This window comes from Phalangium opilio, unplaced genomic scaffold (genome assembly GCF_054372755.1).
Source record: "Phalangium opilio isolate 3A_F unplaced genomic scaffold, DU_Popi_V2 ptg000352l_1, whole genome shotgun sequence".
Lineage (NCBI taxonomy): Eukaryota > Metazoa > Arthropoda > Arachnida > Opiliones > Phalangiidae > Phalangium > Phalangium opilio.
In genome coordinates, this window is record NW_028324228.1 from 8,827,932 (window position 1) to 8,848,683 (window position 20,752).

The following is a 20,752-nucleotide window of genomic DNA, read 5'->3' on the forward strand; positions in this document are numbered from 1 at the left end:
GAACGCGCTAACCATTGCGCCAGGGAAGCTCAAAAATTAAATGGTCGTCAGGTATTGTGGAAAAACTTTGGCATTTGACATTACGTTTGAGATCTCACAACACCGCTCCCGGGTGGGCTCGAACCACCAACCTTTCGGTTAACAGCCGAACGCGCTAACCATTGCGCCACGGAAGCTCAAAAATTAAACGGTCGTCAGGTATTGTGGAAAAACTTTGGCTTTTTACGTTACATTTGAGACTTCACAACACGGCAGCCGGGTGGGCTCGAACCACCAACCTTTTGGTTAACATACGAACGCGCTAACCTTCGAGCCAAGGAAGCTCAGAAATGAAATGGTCGTCAGGTATTGTGGAAAAACTCTGACTTTTTACGTCACATCAGAGACTTCAAAACACCGCTCCCGGATGGGCTCGAACCACAAACCTTTTGAATAACAGCTGAACGCGCTAACCATTGCGCCACGGAAGCCCAAAAATTAAATGTTCGTCAGATATTTTTAAAAAACTCTGAATTTTACGTTACATCTAAGACCTCACAACACCGCTCCCGGATGGGCTCGAACCACCAACCTTTCGGTTAACAGCCGACGGCGTTAACCATTGCGCAACGGAAGCCCAAAGATTAAATGTTCGTCAGGTATTGTGGAAAAACTTTGTATTTTTACGTTACCTGTGAGATTTCACAACTCCGCTCCCGGGTGGGCTCGAACCACCAACCTATTAGTTAACAGCCGAACGCGCTAACCATTGAGCCACGGAAGCCCAAAAATTAAATGGTCGTCAGGTATTGTGGAAAAACTTTGGCTTTTTACGTTACATTTGAGACTTCAAAACACTGCTCCCGGGTGGGCTCGAACCACCAACCTTAAGCTTAACATCCGAACACGCTAACCATGGAGCCAAGGAAGCTCAGAAATGAAATGGTCGTCAGGTATTGTGGAAAAACTTTGACTTTTTACGTCACATCTGAGACTTCACAACACCGCTCCCGAATGGGCTCGAACCACCAACCTTTCGGTTAACAGCCGAACGCGCTAACCATTGCGCCACGGAAGCCCAAAAATTAAATGTTCGTCAGTTATTTTTAAACAACTCTGAATTTTACGTTACATCTAAGACCTCACAACACCGCTCCCGGATGGGCTCGAACCACCAATCTTTCGGTTAACAGCCGACGGCGTTAACCATTGCGCAACGGAAGCCCAAAGATTAAATGTTCGTCAGGTATTGTGGAAAAACTTTGGATTTTTACGTTACATGTGAGATTTCACAACTCCGCTCCCGGGATGGCTCGAACCACCAACCTATTAGTTAACAGCCGAACGCGCTAACCATTGAGCCGCGGAAGCCCAAAAATTAAATGGTCGTCAGGTATTGTGGAAAAACTTTGGCTTTTTACGTTACATTTGAGACTTCACAACACTGCTCCCGGGTGGGCTCGAACCACCAACCTTAAGCTTAACATCCGAACACGCTAACCATGGAGCCAAGGAAGCTCAGAAATGAAATGGTCGTCAGGTATTGTGGAAAAACTTTGACTTTTTACGTCACATCTGAGACTTCACAACACCGCTCCCGGATGGGCTCGAACCACCAACCTTTCGGTTAGCAGCCGAACGCGCTAACCATTGCGCCACGGAAGCCCAAAAATTAAATGTTCGTCAGTTATTTTTAAAAAACTCTGAATTTTACGTTACATCTAAGACCTCACAACACCGCTCCCGGATGGGCTCGAACCACCAACCTTTCGGTTAACAGCCGACGGCGTTAACCATTGCGCAACGGAAGCCCAAAGATTAAATGTTCGTCAGGTATTGTGGAAAAACTTTGGATTTTTACGTTACATGTGAGATTTCACAACACCGCTCCCGGGTGGGCTCGAACCACCAACCTTTCGGTTAACAGCCGAACGCGCTAACCATTGCGCCAGGGAAGCTCAAAAATTAAATGGTCGTCAGGTATTGTGGAAAAACTTTGGCATTTGACATTACGTTTGAGATCTCACAACACCGCTCCCGGGTGGGCTCGAACCACCAACCTTTCGGTTAACAGCCGAACGCGCTAACCATTGCGCCACGGAAGCTCAAAAATTAAACGGTCGTCAGGTATTGTGGAAAAACTTTGGCTTTTTACGTTACATTTGAGACTTCACAACACGGCAGCCGGGTGGGCTCGAACCACCAACCTTTTGGTTAACATACGAACGCGCTAACCTTCGAGCCAAGGAAGCTCAGAAATGAAATGGTCGTCAGGTATTGTGGAAAAACTCTGACTTTTTACGTCACATCAGAGACTTCAAAACACCGCTCCCGGATGGGCTCGAACCACAAACCTTTTGAATAACAGCTGAACGCGCTAACCATTGCGCCACGGAAGCCCAAAAATTAAATGTTCGTCAGATATTTTTAAAAAACTCTGAATTTTACGTTACATCTAAGACCTCACAACACCGCTCCCGGATGGGCTCGAACCACCAACCTTTCGGTTAACAGCCGACGGCGTTAACCATTGCGCAACGGAAGCCCAAAGATTAAATGTTCGTCAGGTATTGTGGAAAAACTTTGTATTTTTACGTTACCTGTGAGATTTCACAACTCCGCTCCCGGGTGGGCTCGAACCACCAACCTATTAGTTAACAGCCGAACGCGCTAACCATTGAGCCACGGAAGCCCAAAAATTAAATGGTCGTCAGGTATTGTGGAAAAACTTTGGCTTTTTACGTTACATTTGAGACTTCACAACACTGCTCCCGGGTGGGCTCGAACCACCAACCTTAAGCTTAACATCCGAACACGCTAACCATGGAGCCAAGGAAGCTCAGAAATGAAATGGTCGTCAGGTATTGTGGAAAAACTTTGACTTTTTACGTCACATCTGAGACTTCACAACACCGCTCCCGAATGGGCTCGAACCACCAACCTTTCGGTTAACAGCCGAACGCGCTAACCATTGCGCCACGGAAGCCCAAAAATTAAATGTTCGTCAGTTATTTTTAAAAAACTCTGAATTTTACGTTACATCTAAGACCTCACAACACCGCTCCCGGATGGGCTCGAACCACCAATCTTTCGGTTAACAGCCGACGGCGTTAACCATTGCGCAACGGAAGCCCAAAGATAAAATGTTCGTCAGGTATTGTGGAAAAACTTTGGATTTTTACGTTACATGTGAGATTTCACAACTCCGCTCCCGGGATGGCTCGAACCACCAACCTATTAGTTAACAGCCGAACGCGCTAACCATTGAGCCGCGGAAGCCCAAAAATTAAATGGTCGTCAGGTATTGTGGAAAAACTTTGGCTTTTTACGTTACATTTGAGACTTCACAACACTGCTCCCGGGTGGGCTCGAACCACCAACCTTAAGCTTAACATCCGAACACGCTAACCATGGAGCCAAGGAAGCTCAGAAATGAAATGGTCGTCAGGTATTGTGGAAAAACTTTGACTTTTTACGTCACATCTGAGACTTCACAACACCGCTCCCGGATGGGCTCGAACCACCAACCTTTCGGTTAGCAGCCGAACGCGCTAACCATTGCGCCACGGAAGCCCAAAAATTAAATGTTCGTCAGTTATTTTTAAAAAACTCTGAATTTTACGTTACATCTAAGACCTCACAACACCGCTCCCGGATGGGCTCGAACCACCAACCTTTCGGTTAACAGCCGACGGCGTTAACCATTGCGCAACGGAAGCCCAAAGATTAAATGTTCGTCAGGTATTGTGGAAAAACTTTGGATTTTTACGTTACATGTGAGATTTCACAACACCGCTCCCAGGTGGGCTCGAACCACCAACCTTTCGGTTAACAGCCGAACGCGCTAACCATTGCGCCAGGGAAGCTCAAAAATTAAATGGTCGTCAGGTATTGTGGAAAAACTTTGGCATTTGACATTACGTTTGAGATCTCACAACACCGCTCCCGGGTGGGCTCGAACCACCAACCTTTCGGTTAACAGCCGAACGCGCTAACCATTGCGCCACGGAAGCCCAAAAATTAAACGGTCGTCAGGTATTGTGGAAAAACTTTGGCTTTTTACGTTACATTTGAGACTTCACAACACGGCAGCCGGGTGGGCTCGAACCACCAACCTTTTGGTTAACATCCGAACGCGCTAACCTTCGAGCCAAGGAAGCTCAGAAATGAAATGGTCGTCAGGTATTGTGGAAAAACTCTGACTTTTTACGTCACATCAGAGACTTCAAAACACCGCTCCCGGATGGGCTCGAACCACAAACCTTTTGAATAAGAGCTGAACGCGCTAACCATTGCGCCACGGAAGCCCAAAAATTAAATGTTCGTCAGATATTTTTAAAAAACTCTGAATTTTACGTTACATCTAAGACCTCACAACACCGCTCCCGGATGGGCCCGAACCACCAACCTTTCGGTTAACAGCCGACGGCGTTAACCATTGCGCAACGGAAGCCCAAAGATTAAATGTTCGTCAGGTATTGTGGAAAAACTTTGGATTTTTACGTTACCTGTGAGATTTCACAACTCCGCTCCCGGGTGGGCTCGAACCACCAACCTATTAGTTAACAGCCGAACGCGCTAACCATTGAGCCACGGAAGCCCAAAAATTAAATGGTCGTCAGGTATTGTGGAAAAACTTTGGCTTTTTACGTTACATTTGAGACTTCACAACACTGCTCCCGGGTGGGCTCGAACCACCAACCTTAAGCTTAACATCCGAACACGCTAACCATGGAGCCAAGGAAGCTCAGAAATGAAATGGTCGTCAGGTATTGTGGAAAAACTTTGATTTTACGTCACATCTGAGACCTCACAACACCGCTCACGGATGGGCTCGAACCACCAACCTTTCGGTTAACAGCCGAACGCGCTAACCATTGCGCCACGGAAGCCCAAAAATTAAATGTTCGTCAGTTATTTTTAAAAAAACTCTGAATTTTACGTTACATCTAAGACCTCACAACACCGCTCCCAGATGGGCTCGAACCACCAACCTTTCGGTTAACAGCCGACGGCGTTAACCATTGCGCAACGGAAGCCCAAAGATTAAATGTTCGTCAGGTATTGTGGAAAAACTTTGGATTTTTACGTTACATGTGAAAATTCACAACACCGCTCCCGGGTGGGCTCGAACCACCAACCTTTCGTTTAACACCCGAACGCGCTAACCATTGCGCCACGGAAGCTCAAAAATTAAATGGTCGTCAGGTATTGTGGAAAAACTTTGGCATTTGACATTACGTTTGAGATCTCACAACACCGCTCCCGGGTGGGCTCGAACCACCAACCTTTCTGTTAACAGCCGAACGCGCTAACCATTGCGCCACGGAAGCTCAAAAATTAAACGGTCGTCAGCTATTGTGGAAAAACTTTGGCTTTTTACGTTACATTTGAGACTTCACAACACGGCAGCCGGGTGGGCTCGAACCACCAACCTTTTGGTTAACATCCGAACGCGCTAACCTTCGAGCCAAGGAAGCTCAGAAATGAAATGGTCGTCAGGTATTGTGGAAAAACTCTGACTTTTTACGTCACATCAGAGACTTCAAAACACCGCTCCCGGATGGGCTCGAACCACAAACCTTTTGAATAACAGCTGAACGCGCTAACCATTGCGCCACGGAAGCCCAAAAATTAAATGTTCGTCAGATATTTTTAAAAAACTCTGAATTTTACGTTACATCTAAGACCTCACAACACCGCTCCCGGATGGGCTCGAACCACCAACCTTTCGGTTAACAGCCGAACACGCTAACCATGGAGCCAAGGAAGCTCAGAAATGAAATGGTCGTCAGGTATTGTGGAAAAACTTTGACTTTTTACATCACATCTGAGACTTCACAACACCGCTCCCGGATGGGCTCGAACCACCAACCTTTCGGTTAACAGCCGAACGCGCTAACCATTGCGCCACGGAAGCCCAAAAATTAAATGTTCGTCAGTTATTTTTAAAAAACTCTGAATTTTACGTTACATCTAAGACCTCACAACACCGCTCCCGGATGGGCTCGAACCACCAATCTTTCGGTTAACAGCCGACGGCGTTAACCATTGCGCAACGGAAGCCCAAAGATTAAATGTTCGTCAGGTATTGTGGAAAAACTTTGGATTTTTACGTTACATGTGAGATTTCACAACACCGCTCCCGGGTGGGCTCGAACCACCAACCTTTCGGTTAACAGCCGAACGCGCTAACCATTGCGCCACGGAAGCTCAAAAATTAAACGGTCGTCAGGTATTGTGGAAAAACTTTGGCCTTGTACGTTACATTTGAGACTTCACAACACTGCTCCCGGGTGGGCTCGAACCACCAACCTTAAGCTTAACATCCGAACACGCTAACCATGGAGCCAAGGAAGCTCAGAAATGAAATGGTCGTCAGGTATTGTGGAAAAACTTTGACTTTTTACGTCACATCTGAGACTTCACAACACCGCTCCCGGATGGGCTCGAACCACCAACCTTTCGGTTAACAGCCGAACGCGCTAACCATTGCGCCACGGAAGCCCAAAAATTAAATGTTCGTCAGTTATTTTTAAAAAACTCTGAATTTTACGTTACATCTAAGACCTCACAACACCGCTCCCGGATGGGCTCGAACCACTAACCTTTCGGTTAACAGCCGACGGCGTTAACCATTGCGCAACGGAAGCCCAAAGATTAAATGTTCGTCAGGTATTGTGGAAAAACTTTGGATTTTTACGTTACATGTGAGATTTCACAACACCGCTCCCGGGTGGGCTCGAACCACCAACCTTTCGGTTAACAGCCGAACGCGCTAACCATTGCGCCACGGAAGCTCAAAAATTAAACGGTCGTCAGGTATTGTGGAAAAACTTTGGCTTTTTACGTTACATTTGAGACTTCACAACACTGCTCCCGGGTGGGCTCGAACCACCAACCTTAAGCTTAACATCCGAACACGCTAACCATGGAGCCAAGGAAGCTCAGAAATGAAATGGTCGTCAGGTATTGTGGAAAAACTTTGACTTTTTACGTCACATCTGAGACTTCACAACACCGCTCCCGGATGGGCTCGAACCACCAACCTTTCGGTTAACAGCCGAACGCGCTAACCATTGCGCCACGGAAGCCCAAAAATTAAATGTTCGTCAGTTATTTTTAAAAAACTCTGAATTTTACGTTACATCTAAGACCTCACAACACCGCTCCCGGATGGGCTCGAACCACCAATCTTTCGGTTAACAGCCGACGGCGTTAACCATTGCGCAACGGAAGCCCAAAGATTAAATGTTCGTCAGGTATTGTGGAAAAACTTTGGATTTTTACGTTACATGTGAGATTTCACAACACCGCTCCCGGGTGGGCTCGAACCACCAACCTTTCGGTTAACAGCCGAACGCGCTAACCATTGCGCCACGGAAGCTCAAAAATTAAACGGTCGTCAGGTATTGTGGAAAAACTTTGGCTTTTTACGTTACATTTGAGACTTCACAACACTGCTCCCGGGTGGGCTCGAACCACCAACCTTAAGCTTAACATCCGAACACGCTAACCATGGAGCCAAGGAAGCTCAGAAATGAAATGGTCGTCAGGTATTGTGGAAAAACTTTGACTTTTTACGTCACATCTGAGACTTCACAACACCGCTCCCGGATGGGCTCGAACCACCAACCTTTCGGTTAACAGCCGAACGCGCTAACCATTGCGCCACGGAAGCCCAAAAATTAAATGTTCGTCAGTTATTTTTAAAAAACTCTGAATTTTACGTTACATCTAAGACCTCACAACACCGCTCCCGGATGGGCTCGAACCACCAACCTTTCGGTTAACAGCCGACGGCGTTAACCATTGCGCAACAAAAGCCCAAAGATTAAATGTTCGTCAGGTATTGTGGAAAAACTTTGGATTTTTACGTTACATGTGAGATTTCACAACTCCGCTCCCGGGTGGGCTCGAACCACCAACCTATTAGTTAACAGCCGAACGCGCTAACCATTGAGCCGCGGAAGCCCAAAAATTAAATGGTCGTCAGGTATTGTGGAAAAACTTTGGCTTTTTACGTTACATTTGAGACTTCACAACACTGCTCCCGGGTGGGCTCGAACCACCAACCTTAAGCTTAACATCCGAACACGCTAACCATGGAGCCAAGGAAGCTCAGAAATGAAATGGTCGTCAGGTATTGTGGAAAAACTTTGACATTTTACGTCACATCTGAGACTTCACAACACCGCTCCCGGATGGGCTCGAACCACCAACCTTTCGGTTAACAGCCGAACGCGCTAACCATTGCGCCACGGAAGCCCAAAAATTAAATGTTCGTCAGTTATTTTTAAAAAACTCTGAATTTTACGTTACATCTAAGACCTCACAACACCGCTCCCGGATGGGCTCGAACCACCAATCTTTCGGTTAACAGCCGACGGCGTTAACCATTGCGCAACGGAAGCCCAAAGATTAAATGTTCGTCAGGTATTGTGGAAAAACTTTGGATTTTTACGTTACATGTGAGATTTCACAACACCGCTCCCGGGTGGGCTCGAACCACCAACCTTTCGGTTAACAGCCGAACGCGCTAACCATTGCGCCACGGAAGCTCAAAAATTAAACAGTCGTCAGGTATTGTGGAAAAACTTTGGCTTTTTACGTTACATTTGAGACTTCACAACACTGCTCCCGGGTGGGCTCGAACCACCAACCTTAAGCTTAACATCCGAACACGCTAACCATGGAGCCAAGGAAGCTCAGAAATGAAATGGTCGTCAGGTATTGTGGAAAAACTTTGACTTTTTACGTCACATCTGAGACTTCACAACACCGCTCCCGGATGGGCTCGAACCACCAACCTTTCGGTTAACAGCCGAACGCGCTAACCATTGCGCCACGGAAGCCCAAAAATTAAATGTTCGTCAGTTATTTTTAAAAAACTCTGAATTTTACGTTACATCTAACCTCACAACACCGCTCCCGGATGGGCTCGAACCACCAACCTTTCGGTTAACAGCCGACGGCGTTAACCATTGCGCAACGGAAGCCCAAAGATTAAATGTTCGTCAGGTATTGTGGAAAAACTTTGGATTTTTACGTTACATGTGAGATTTCACAACACCGCTCCCGGGTGGGCTCGAACCACCAACCTTTCGGTTAACAGCCGAACGCGCTAACCATTGCGCCACGGAAGCTCAAAAATTAAATGGTCGTCAGGTATTGTGCAAAAACTTTGGCATTTGACATTACGTTTGAGATCTCACACCACCGCTCCCGGGTGGGCTCGAACCACCAACCTTTCTGTTAACAGCCGAACGCGCTAACCATTGCGCCACGGAAGCTCAAAAATTAAACGGTCGTCAGGTATTGTGGAAAAACTTTGGCTTTTTACGTTACATTTGAGACTTCACAACACGGCAGCCGGGTGGGCTCGAACCACCAACCTTTTGGTTAACATCCGAACGCGCTAACCTTCGAGCCAAGGAAGCTCAGAAATGAAATGGTCGTCAGGTATTGTGGAAAAACTCTGACTTTTTACGTCACATCAGAGACTTCAAAACACCGCTCCCGGATAGGCTCGAACCACAAACCTTTTGAATAACAGCTGAACGCGCTAACCATTGCGCCACGGAAGCCCAAAAATTAAATGTTCGTCAGATATTTTTAAAAAATTCTGAATTTTACGTTACATCTAAGACCTCACAACACCGCTCCCGGATGGGCTCGAACCACCAACCTTTCGGTTAACAGCCGACGGCGTTAACCATTGCGCAACGGAAGCCCAAAGATTAAATGTTCGTCAGGTATTGTGGAAAAACTTTGGATTTTTACGTTACCTGTGAGATTTCACAACTCCGCTCCCGGGTGGGCTTGAACCACCAACCTATTAGTTAACAGCCGAACGCGCTAACCATTGAGCCACGGAAGCCCAAAAATTAAATGGTCGTCAGGTATTGTGGAAAAACTTTGGCTTTTTACGTTACATTTGAGACTTCACAACACTGCTCCCGGGTGGGCTCGAACCACCAACCTTAAGCTTAACATCCGAACACGCTAACCATGGAGCCAAGGAAGCTCAGAAATGAAATGGTCGTCAGGTATTGTGGAAAAACTCTGAATTTTACGTTACATCTAAGACCTCACAACACCGCTCCCGGATGGGCTCGAACCACCAACCTTTCGGCTAACAGCCGACGGCGTTAACCATTGCGCAACGGAAGCCCAAAGATTAAATGTTCGTCAGGTATTGTGGAAAAACTTTGGATTTTTACGTTACATGTGAGATTTCACAACACCGCTCCCGGGTGGGCTCGAACCACCAACCTTTCGGTTAACAGCCGAACGCGCTAACCATCGCGCCACGGAAGCTTAAAAATTAAACGGTCGTCAGGTATTGTGGAAAAACTTTGGCTTTTTACGTTACATTTGAGACTTCACAACACGGCAGCCGGGTGGGCTCGAACCACCAACCTTTTGGTTAACATCCGAACGCGCTAACCTTCGAGCCAAGGAAGCTCAGAAATGAAATGGTCGTCAGGTATTGTGGAAAAACTCTGACTTTTTACGTCACATCAGAGACTTCAAAACACCGCTCCCGGATGGGCTCGAACCACAAACCTTTTGAATAACAGCAGAACGCTCTAACCATTGCGCCACGGAAGCCCAAAAATTAAATGTTCGTCAGTTATTTTTAAAAAACTGTGAATTTTACGTTACATCTAAGACCTCACAACACAGCTCCCGGATGGACACGAACCACCAACCTTTCGGTTAACAGCCGACGGCGTTAACCATTGCGCAACGGAAGCCCAAAGATTAAATGTTCGTCAGGTATTGTGGAAAAACTTTGGAGTTTTACGTTACCTGTGAGATTTCACAACACCGCTCCCGGGTGGGCTCGAAGCACCAACCTTTCGGTTAACAGCCGACGGCGTTAACCATTGCGCAACGGAAGCCCAAAGATTAAATGTTCGTCAGGTATTGTGGAAAAACTTTGACTTTTTACGTCACATCTGAGACCTCACAACACCGCTCACGGATGGGCTCGAACCACTAACCTTTCGGTTAACAGCCGAACGCGCTAACCATTGCGCCACGGAAGCCCAAAAATTAAATGGTCGTCGGGTATTGTGGAAACACTTTGGCATTTTACGTTACATGTGAGAGCTCACAACACCGCTCCCGGGTGGGCTCGAACCACCAACCTTTCTGTTAACAGCCGAACGCGCTAACCATTGCGCCACAGAAGCCCAAAGATTAAATGTTCGTCAGGTATTTTTAAAAAACTCTGAGTTTTACGTTACCTGTGAGATTTCACAACACCGCTCCCGGGTGGGCTCGAACCACCAACCTTTCGGTTAACAGCCGAACGCGCTAACCATTGCGCCACGGAAGCCCAACGATTAAATGTTCGTCAGGTATTGTGGAAAAACTTTGGATTTTTACGTTACATGTGAGATTTCACAACACCGCTCTTGGGTGGGCTCGAACCACCAACCTTTCGGTTAACAGCCGACGGCGTTAACCATTGCGCAACGGAAGCCCAAAGATTAAATGTTCGTCAGGTATTGTGGAAAAACTTTGACTTTTTACGTCACATCTCAGACCACACAACACCGCTCACGGATGGGCTCGAACCACCAACCTTTCGGTTAACAGCCGAACGCGCTAACCATTGCGCCACGGAAGCCCAAAAATTAAATGGTCGTCGGGTATTGTGGAAACACTTTGGCTTTTTACGTTACATGTGAGAGCTCACAACACCGCTCCCGGGTGGGCTCGAACCACCAACCTTTCTGTTAACAGCCGAACGCGCTAACCATTGCGCCACAGAAGCCCAAAGATTAAATGTTCGTCAGGTATTTTTAAAAAACTCTGAATTTTACGTTACATCTAAGACCTCACAACACCGCTCCCGGATGGGCTCGAACCACCAACCTTTCGGTTAACAGCCGAACGCGCTAACCATTGCGCCACAGAAGCCCAAAGATTAAATGTTCGTCAGGTATTTTTAAAAAACTCTGAGTTTTACGTTACCTGTGAGATTTCACAACACCGCTCCCGGGTGGGCTCGAACCACCAACCTTTCGGTTAACAGCCGAACGCGCTAACCATTGCGCCACGGAAGCCCAACGATTAAATGTTCGTCAGGTATTGTGGAAAAACTTTGGATTTTTACGTTACATGTGAGATTTCACAACACCGCTCTTGGGTGGGCTCGAACCACCAACCTTTCGGTTAACAGCCGACGGCGTTAACCATTGCGCAACGGAAGCCCAAAGATTAAATGTTCGTCAGGTATTGTGGAAAAACTTTGACTTTTTACGTCACATCTCAGACCTCACAACACCGCTCACGGATGGGCTCGAACCACCAACCTTTCGGTTAACAGCCGAACGCGCTAACCATTGCGCCACGGAAGCCCAAAAATTAAATGGTCGTCGGGTATTGTGGAAACACTTTGGCTTTTTACGTTACATGTGAGAGCTCACAACACCGCTCCCGGGTGGGCTCGAACCACCAACCTTTCGGTTAACAGCCGAACGCGCTAACCATCGCGCCACGGAAGCTTAAAAATTAAACGGTCGTCAGGTATTGTGGAAAAACTTTGGCTTTTTACGTTACATTTGAGACTTCACAACACGGCAGCCGGGTGGGCTCGAACCACCAACCTTTTGGTTAACATCCGAACGCGCTAACCTTCGAGCCAAGGAAGCTCAGAAATGAAATGGTCGTCAGGTATTGTGGAAAAACTCTGACTTTTTACGTCACATCAGAGACTTCAAAACACCGCTCCCGGATGGGCTCGAACCACAAACCTTTTGAATAACAGCAGAACGCTCTAACCATTGCGCCACGGAAGCCCAAAAATTAAATGTTCGTCAGTTATTTTTAAAAAACTGTGAATTTTACGTTACATCTAAGACCTCACAACACAGCTCCCGGATGGACACGAACAGGTATTGTGGAAAAACTTTGGAGTTTTACGTTACCTGTGAGATTTCACAACACCGCTCCCGGGTGGGCTCGAAGCACCAACCTTTCGGTTAACAGCCGACGGCGTTAACCATTGCGCAACGGAAGCCCAAAGATTAAATGTTCGTCAGGTATTGTGGAAAAACTTTGACTTTTTACGTCACATCTGAGACCTCACAACACCGCTCACGGATGGGCTCGAACCACTAACCTTTCGGTTAACAGCCGAACGCGCTAACCATTGCGCCACGGAAGCCCAAAAATTAAATGGTCGTCGGGTATTGTGGAAACACTTTGGCATTTTACGTTACATGTGAGAGCTCACAACACCGCTCCCGGGTGGGCTCGAACCACCAACCTTTCTGTTAACAGCCGAACGCGCTAACCATTGCGCCACAGAAGCCCAAAGATTAAATGTTCGTCAGGTATTTTTAAAAAACTCTGAGTTTTACGTTACCTGTGAGATTTCACAACACCGCTCCCGGGTGGGCTCGAACCACCAACCTTTCGGTTAACAGCCGAACGCGCTAACCATTGCGCCACGGAAGCCCAACGATTAAATGTTCGTCAGGTATTGTGGAAAAACTTTGGATTTTTACGTTACATGTGAGATTTCACAACACCGCTCTTGGGTGGGCTCGAACCACCAACCTTTCGGTTAACAGCCGACGGCGTTAACCATTGCGCAACGGAAGCCCAAAGATTAAATGTTCGTCAGGTATTGTGGAAAAACTTTGACTTTTTACGTCACATCTCAGACCACACAACACCGCTCACGGATGGGCTCGAACCACCAACCTTTCGGTTAACAGCCGAACGCGCTAACCATTGCGCCACGGAAGCCCAAAAATTAAATGGTCGTCGGGTATTGTGGAAACACTTTGGCTTTTTACGTTACATGTGAGAGCTCACAACACCGCTCCCGGGTGGGCTCGAACCACCAACCTTTCTGTTAACAGCCGAACGCGCTAACCATTGCGCCACAGAAGCCCAAAGATTAAATGTTCGTCAGGTATTTTTAAAAAACTCTGAATTTTACGTTACATCTAAGACCTCACAACACCGCTCCCGGATGGGCTCGAACCACCAACCTTTCGGTTAACAGCCGAACGCGCTAACCATTGCGCCACAGAAGCCCAAAGATTAAATGTTCGTCAGGTATTTTTAAAAAACTCTGAGTTTTACGTTACCTGTGAGATTTCACAACACCGCTCCCGGGTGGGCTCGAACCACCAACCTTTCGGTTAACAGCCGAACGCGCTAACCATTGCGCCACGGAAGCCCAACGATTAAATGTTCGTCAGGTATTGTGGAAAAACTTTGGATTTTTACGTTACATGTGAGATTTCACAACACCGCTCTTGGGTGGGCTCGAACCACCAACCTTTCGGTTAACAGCCGACGGCGTTAACCATTGCGCAACGGAAGCCCAAAGATTAAATGTTCGTCAGGTATTGTGGAAAAACTTTGACTTTTTACGTCACATCTCAGACCTCACAACACCGCTCACGGATGGGCTCGAACCACCAACCTTTCGGTTAACAGCCGAACGCGCTAACCATTGCGCCACGGAAGCCCAAAAATTAAATGGTCGTCGGGTATTGTGGAAACACTTTGGCTTTTTACGTTACATGTGAGAGCTCACAACACCGCTCCCGGGTGGGCTCGAACCACCAACCTTTCTGTTAACAGCCGAACGCGCTAACCATTGCGCCACAGAAGCCCAAAGATTAAATGTTCGTCAGGTATTTTTAAAAAACTCTGAATTTTACGTTACATCTAAGACCTCACAACACCGCTCCCGGATGGGCTCGAACCACCAACCTTTCGGTTAACAGCCGAACGCGCTAACCATTGCGCCACGGAAGCCCAAAAATTAAATGTTCGTCAGTTATTTTTAAAAAACTCTGAATTTTACGTTACATCTAAGACCTCACAACACCGCTCCCGGATGGGCTCGAACCACCAACCTTTCGGTTAACAGCCGACGGCGTTAACCATTGCGCAACGGAAGCCCAAAGATAAAATGTTCGTCGTATTGTGGAAAAACTTTGGATTTTTACGTTACATGTGAGATTTCACAACACCGCTCCCGGGTGGGCTCGAACCACCAACCTTTCGGTTAACAGCCGAACGCGCTAACCATTGCGCCACGGAAGCCCAAAAATTAAATGTTCGTCAGGTATTGTGGAAAAACTTTGACTTTTTACGTCACATCTGAGACCTCACAACACCGCTCCCGGATGGTCTCGAACCACCAACCTTTCAGTTAACAGCCGAACGCGCTAACCATTGCGCCACGGAAGCCCAAAGATTAAATGTTCGTCAGGTATTGTGGAAAAACTCTGAATTTTACGTTACATCTATGACCTCACAACACCGCTCCCGGATGGGCTCGAACCACCAACCTTTCGGTTAACAGCCGACGGCGTTAACCATTGCGCAACGGAAGCCCAAAGATTAAATGTTCGTCAGGTATTGTGGAAAAACTTTGGATTTTTACGTTACATGTGAGATTTCACAACACCGCTCCCGGGTGGGCTCGAGCCACCAACCTTTCGGTTAACAGCCGAACGCGCTAACCATTGCGCCACGGAAGCCCAAAGATTAAACGGTCGTCAGGTATTGTGGAAAAACTTTGACTTTTTACGTCACATCTGAGACTTCACAACACCGCTCCCGGATGGGCTCGAACCACAAACCTTTTGAATAACAGCAGAACGCTCTAACCATTGCGCCACGGAAGACCAAAAATTAAATGTTCGTCAGTTATTTTTAAAAAACTCTGAATTTTACGTTACATCTAAGACCTCACAACACCGCTCCCGGATGGGCTCGAACCACCAACCTTTCGGTTAACAGCCGACGGCGTTAACCATTGTGCAACGGAAGCCCAAAGATTAAATGTTCGTCAGGTATTGTGGAAAAACTTTGGATTTTTACGTTGCATGTGAGATTTCACAACACCGCTCTTGGGTGGGTTCGAACCACCAACCTCTCGGTTAACAGCCGACGGCGTTAACCATTGCGCAACGGAAGCCCAAAGATTAAATGTTCGTCAGGTATTGTGGAAAAACTTTGACTTTTTACGTCACATCTGAGACCTCACAACACCGCTCACGGATGGGCTCGAACCACTAACCTTTCGGTTAACAGCCGAACGCGCTAACCATTGCGCCACGGAAGCCCAAAAATTAAATGGTCGTCGGGTATTGTGGAAACACTTTGGCATTTTACGTTACATGTGAGAGCTCACAACACCGCTCCCGGGTGGGCTCGAACCACCAACCTTTCTGTTAACAGCCGAACGCGCTAACCATTGCGCCACAGAAGCCCAAAGATTAAATGTTCGTCAGGTATTTTTAAAAAACTCTGAGTTTTACGTTACCTGTGAGATTTCACAACACCGCTCCCGGGTGGGCTCGAACCACCAACCTTTCGGTTAACAGCCGAACGCGCTAACCATTGCGCCACGGAAGCCCAACGATTAAATGTTCGTCAGGTATTGTGGAAAAACTTTGGATTTTTACGTTACATGTGAGATTTCACAACACCGCTCTTGGGTGGGCTCGAACCACCAACCTTTCGGTTAACAGCCGACGGCGTTAACCATTGCGCAACGGAAGCCCAAAGATTAAATGTTCGTCAGGTGTTGTGGAAAAACTTTGACTTTTTACGTCACATCTCAGACCTCACAACACCGCTCACGGATGGGCTCGAACCACCAACCTTTCGGTTAACAGCCGAACGCGCTAACCATTGCGCCACGGAAGCCCAAAAATTAAATGGTCGTCGGGTATTGTGGAAACACTTTGGCTTTTTACGTTACATGTGAGAGCTCACAACACCGCTCCCGGGTGGGCTCGAACCACCAACCTTTCTGTTAACAGCCGAACGCGCTAACCATTGCGCCACAGAAGCCCAAAGATTAAATGTTCGTCAGGTATTTTTAAAAAACTCTGAATTTTACGTTACATCTAAGACCTCACAACACCGCTCCCGGATGGGCTTGAACCACCAACCTTTCGGTTAACAGCCGACGGCGTTAACCATTGCGCAACGGAAGCCCAAAGATAAAATGTTCGTCAGGTATTGTGGAAAAACTTTGGATTTTTACGTTACATGTGAGATTTCACAACACCGCTCCCGGGTGGGCTCGAACCACCAACCTTTCGGTTAACAGCCGAGCGCGCTAACCATTGCGCCACGGAAGCCCAAAAATTAAATGTTCGTCAGGTATTGTGGAAAAACTTTGACTTTTTACGTCACATCTGAGACCTCACAACACCGCTCCCGGATGGTCTCGAACCACCAACCTTTCAGTTAACAGCCGAACGCGCTAACCATTGCGCCACGGAAGCCCAAAGATTAAATGTTCGTCAGGTATTGTGGAAAAACTCTGAATTTTACGTTACATCTATGACCTCACAACACCGCTCCCGGATGGGCTCGAACCACCAACCTTTCGGTTAACAGCCGACGGCGTTAACCATTGCGCAACGGAAGCCCAAAGATTAAATGTTCGTCAGGTATTGTGGAAAAACTTTGGATTTTTACGTTACATGTGAGATTTCACAACACCGCTCCCGGGTGGGCTCGAGCCACCAACCTTTCGGTTAACAGCCGAACGCGCTAACCATTGCGCCACGGAAGCCCAAAGATTAAACGGTCGTCAGGTATTGTGGAAAAACTTTGACTTTTTACGTCACATCTGAGACTTCACAACACCGCTCCCGGATGGGCTCGAACCACAAACCTTTTGAATAACAGCAGAACGCTCTAACCATTGCGCCACGGAAGCCCAAAAATTAAATGTTCGTCAGTTATTTTTAAAAAACTGTGAATTTTACGTTACATCTAAGACCTCACAACACAGCTCCCGGATGGGCACGAACCACCAACCTTTCGGTTAACAGCCGACGGCGTTAACCATTGCGCAACGGAAGCCCAAAGATTAAATGTTCGTCAGGTATTGTGGAAAAACTTTGGAGTTTTACGTTACCTGTGAGATTTCACAACACCGCTCCCGGGTGGGCTCGAACCACCAACCTTTCAGTTAACAGCCGAACGCGCTAACCATTGCGCCACGGAAGCCCAACGATTAAATGTTCGTCAGATATTGTGGAAAAACTTTGGATTTTTACGTTACATGTGAGATTTCACAACACCGCTCTTGGGTGGGCTCGAACCACCAACCTTTCGGTTAACAGCCGACGGCGTTAACCATTGCGCAACGGAAGCCCAAAGATTAAATGTTCGTCAGGTATTGTGGAAAAACTTTGACTTTTTACGTCACATCTGAGACATCAAAACACCGCTCACGGATGGGCTCGAACCACTAACCTTTCGGTTAACAGCCGAACGCGCTAACCATTGCGCCACGGAAGCCCAAAAATTAAATGGTCGTCGGGTATTGTGGAAACACTTTGGCTTTTTACGTTACATGTGAGAGCTCACAACACTGCTCCCGGGTGGGCTCGAACCACCAACCTTTCTGTTAACAGCCGAACGCGCTAACCATTGCGCCACAGAAGCCCAAAGATTAAATGTTCGTCAGGTATTTTTAAAAAACTCTGAGTTTTACGTTACCTGTGAGATTTCACAACACCGCTCCCGGATGGGCTCGAACCACCAACCTTTCGGTTAACAGCCGACGGCGTTAACCATTGCGCAACGGAAGCCCAAAGATTAAATGTTCGTCAGGTATTGTGGAAAAACTTTGGATTTTTACGTTACATGTGAGATTTCACAACACCGCTCCCGGGTGGGCTCGAGCCACCAACCTTTCGGTTAACAGCCGAACGCGCTAACCATTGCGCCACGGAAGCCCAAAGATTAAACGGTCGTCAGGTATTGTGGAAAAACTTTGACTTTTTACGTCACATCTGAGACTTCACAACACCGCTCCCGGATGGGCTCGAACCACAAACCTTTTGAATAACAGCAGAACGCTCTAACCATTGCGCCACGGAAGCCCAAAAATTAAATGTTCGTCAGTTATTTTTAAAAAACTGTGAATTTTACGTTACATCTAAGACCTCACAACACAGCTCCCGGATGGGCACGAACCACCAACCTTTCGGTTAACAGCCGACGCCGTTAACCATTGCGCAACGGAAGCCCAAAGATTATATGTTCGTCAGGTATTGTGGAAAAACTTTGGAGTTTTACGTTACCTGTGAGATTTCACAACACCGCTCCCGGGTGGGCTCGAACCACCAACCTTTCAGTTAACAGCCGAACGCGCTAACCATTGCGCCACGGAAGCCCAACGATTAAATGTTCGTCAGATATTGTGGAAAAACTTTGGATTTTTACGTTACATGTGAGATTTCACAACACCGCTCTTGGGTGGGCTCGAACCACCAACCTTTCGGTTAACAGCCGACGGCGTTAACCATTGCGCAACGGAAGCCCAAAGATTAAATGTTCGTCAGGTATTGTGGAAAAACTTTGACTTTTTACGTCACATCTGAGACATCAAAACACCGCTCACGGATGGGCTCGAACCACTAACCTTTCGGTTAACAGCCGAACGCGCTAACCATTGCGCCACGGAAGCCCAAAAATTAAATGGTCGTCGGGTATTGTGGAAACACTTTGGCTTTTTACGTTACATGTGAGAGCTCACAACACTGCTCCCGGGTGGGCTCGAACCACCAACCTTTCTGTTAACAGCCGAACGCGCTAACCATTGCGCCACAGAAGCCCAAAGATTAAATGTTCGTCAGGTATTTTTAAAAAACTCTGAGTTTTACGTTACCTGTGAGATTTCACAACACCGCTCCCGGGTGGGCTCGAACCACCAACCTTTCGGTTAACAGCCGAACGCGCTAACCATTGCGCCACGGAAGCCCAAAAATTAAATGGTCGTCGGGTATTGTGGAAACACTTTGGCTTTTTACGTTACATGTGAGAGCTCACAACACCGCTCCCGGGTGGGCTCGAACCACCAACCTTTCGGTTAACAGCCGAACGCGCTAACCATTGCGCCACAGAAGCCCAACGATTAAATGTTCGTCAGGTATTGTGGAAAAACTTTGGATTTTTACGTTACATGTGAGATTTCACAACACCGCTCTTGGGTGGGCTCGAACCACCAACCTTTCGGTTAACAGCCGACGGCGTTAACCATTGCGCAACGGAAGCCCAAAAATTAAATGTTCGTCAGGTGTTGTGGAAAAACTTTGACTTTTTACGTCACATCTCAGACCTCACAACACCGCTCACGGATGGGCTCGAACCACCAACCTTTCGGTTAACAGCCGAACGCGCTAACCATTGCGCAACGGAAGCCCAAAGATAAAATGTTCGTCGGGTATTGTGGAAACACTTTGGCTTTTTACGTTACATGTGAGAGCTCACAACACCGCTCCCGGGTAGGCTCGAACCACCAACCTTTCTGTTAACAGCCGAACGCGCTAACCATTGCGCCACAGAAGCCCAAAGATTAAATGTTCGTCAGTTATTTTTAAAAAACTCTGAATTTTACGTTACATCTAAGACCTCACAACACAGCTCCCGGATGGGCACGAACCACCAACCTTTCGGTTAACAGCCGACGGCGTTAACCATTGCGCAACGGAAGCCCAAAGATTAAATGTTCGTCAGGTATTGTGGAAAAACTTTGGAGTTTTACGTTACCTGTGAGATTTCACAACACCGCTCCCGGGTGGGCTCGAACCACCAACCTTTCAGTTAACAGCCGAACGCGCTAACCATTGCGCCACGGAAGCCCAACGATTAAATGTTCGTCAGATATTGTGGAAAAACTTTGGATTTTTACGTTACATGTGAGATTTCACAACACCGCTCTTGGGTGGGCTCGAACCACCAACCTTTCGGT

At 47.2% G+C, this 20,752-nt stretch overlaps 17 non-coding genes across 17 annotated transcripts; all 17 read right to left on the reverse strand.

Moving 5' to 3' along the window:
- Positions 1-103: 103 nt before the first annotated feature.
- On the reverse strand, positions 104-176 carry TRNAN-GUU (transfer RNA asparagine (anticodon GUU)). Its single transcript has one exon. It is a non-coding gene; the product is annotated as a tRNA-Asn (tRNA).
- A 1,395-nt stretch (positions 177-1,571) lies between these two features.
- TRNAS-GCU (transfer RNA serine (anticodon GCU)) lies at positions 1,572-1,644 on the reverse strand. Its single transcript has one exon. It is a non-coding gene; the product is annotated as a tRNA-Ser (tRNA).
- Positions 1,645-2,011: 367 nt separating this feature from the next.
- TRNAN-GUU (transfer RNA asparagine (anticodon GUU)) lies at positions 2,012-2,084 on the reverse strand. Its single transcript has one exon. It is a non-coding gene; the product is annotated as a tRNA-Asn (tRNA).
- A 1,395-nt stretch (positions 2,085-3,479) lies between these two features.
- TRNAS-GCU (transfer RNA serine (anticodon GCU)) lies at positions 3,480-3,552 on the reverse strand. The gene has a single exon. It is a non-coding gene; the product is annotated as a tRNA-Ser (tRNA).
- A 367-nt stretch (positions 3,553-3,919) lies between these two features.
- On the reverse strand, positions 3,920-3,992 carry TRNAN-GUU (transfer RNA asparagine (anticodon GUU)). The gene has a single exon. It is a non-coding gene; the product is annotated as a tRNA-Asn (tRNA).
- Positions 3,993-6,119: 2,127 nt separating this feature from the next.
- On the reverse strand, positions 6,120-6,192 carry TRNAN-GUU (transfer RNA asparagine (anticodon GUU)). Its single transcript has one exon. It is a non-coding gene; the product is annotated as a tRNA-Asn (tRNA).
- Positions 6,193-6,706: 514 nt separating this feature from the next.
- On the reverse strand, positions 6,707-6,779 carry TRNAN-GUU (transfer RNA asparagine (anticodon GUU)). The gene has a single exon. It is a non-coding gene; the product is annotated as a tRNA-Asn (tRNA).
- A 514-nt stretch (positions 6,780-7,293) lies between these two features.
- Positions 7,294-7,366, reverse strand: TRNAN-GUU (transfer RNA asparagine (anticodon GUU)). The gene has a single exon. It is a non-coding gene; the product is annotated as a tRNA-Asn (tRNA).
- Positions 7,367-8,467: 1,101 nt separating this feature from the next.
- Positions 8,468-8,540, reverse strand: TRNAN-GUU (transfer RNA asparagine (anticodon GUU)). Its single transcript has one exon. It is a non-coding gene; the product is annotated as a tRNA-Asn (tRNA).
- Positions 8,541-9,052: 512 nt separating this feature from the next.
- Positions 9,053-9,125, reverse strand: TRNAN-GUU (transfer RNA asparagine (anticodon GUU)). The gene has a single exon. It is a non-coding gene; the product is annotated as a tRNA-Asn (tRNA).
- A 2,128-nt stretch (positions 9,126-11,253) lies between these two features.
- On the reverse strand, positions 11,254-11,326 carry TRNAN-GUU (transfer RNA asparagine (anticodon GUU)). The gene has a single exon. It is a non-coding gene; the product is annotated as a tRNA-Asn (tRNA).
- A 660-nt stretch (positions 11,327-11,986) lies between these two features.
- Positions 11,987-12,059, reverse strand: TRNAN-GUU (transfer RNA asparagine (anticodon GUU)). Its single transcript has one exon. It is a non-coding gene; the product is annotated as a tRNA-Asn (tRNA).
- A 1,323-nt stretch (positions 12,060-13,382) lies between these two features.
- Positions 13,383-13,455, reverse strand: TRNAN-GUU (transfer RNA asparagine (anticodon GUU)). Its single transcript has one exon. It is a non-coding gene; the product is annotated as a tRNA-Asn (tRNA).
- A 660-nt stretch (positions 13,456-14,115) lies between these two features.
- Positions 14,116-14,188, reverse strand: TRNAN-GUU (transfer RNA asparagine (anticodon GUU)). The gene has a single exon. It is a non-coding gene; the product is annotated as a tRNA-Asn (tRNA).
- Positions 14,189-14,993: 805 nt separating this feature from the next.
- TRNAN-GUU (transfer RNA asparagine (anticodon GUU)) lies at positions 14,994-15,066 on the reverse strand. Its single transcript has one exon. It is a non-coding gene; the product is annotated as a tRNA-Asn (tRNA).
- A 1,247-nt stretch (positions 15,067-16,313) lies between these two features.
- TRNAN-GUU (transfer RNA asparagine (anticodon GUU)) lies at positions 16,314-16,386 on the reverse strand. Its single transcript has one exon. It is a non-coding gene; the product is annotated as a tRNA-Asn (tRNA).
- Positions 16,387-19,688: 3,302 nt separating this feature from the next.
- TRNAN-GUU (transfer RNA asparagine (anticodon GUU)) lies at positions 19,689-19,761 on the reverse strand. The gene has a single exon. It is a non-coding gene; the product is annotated as a tRNA-Asn (tRNA).
- Positions 19,762-20,752: the final 991 nt, after the last annotated feature.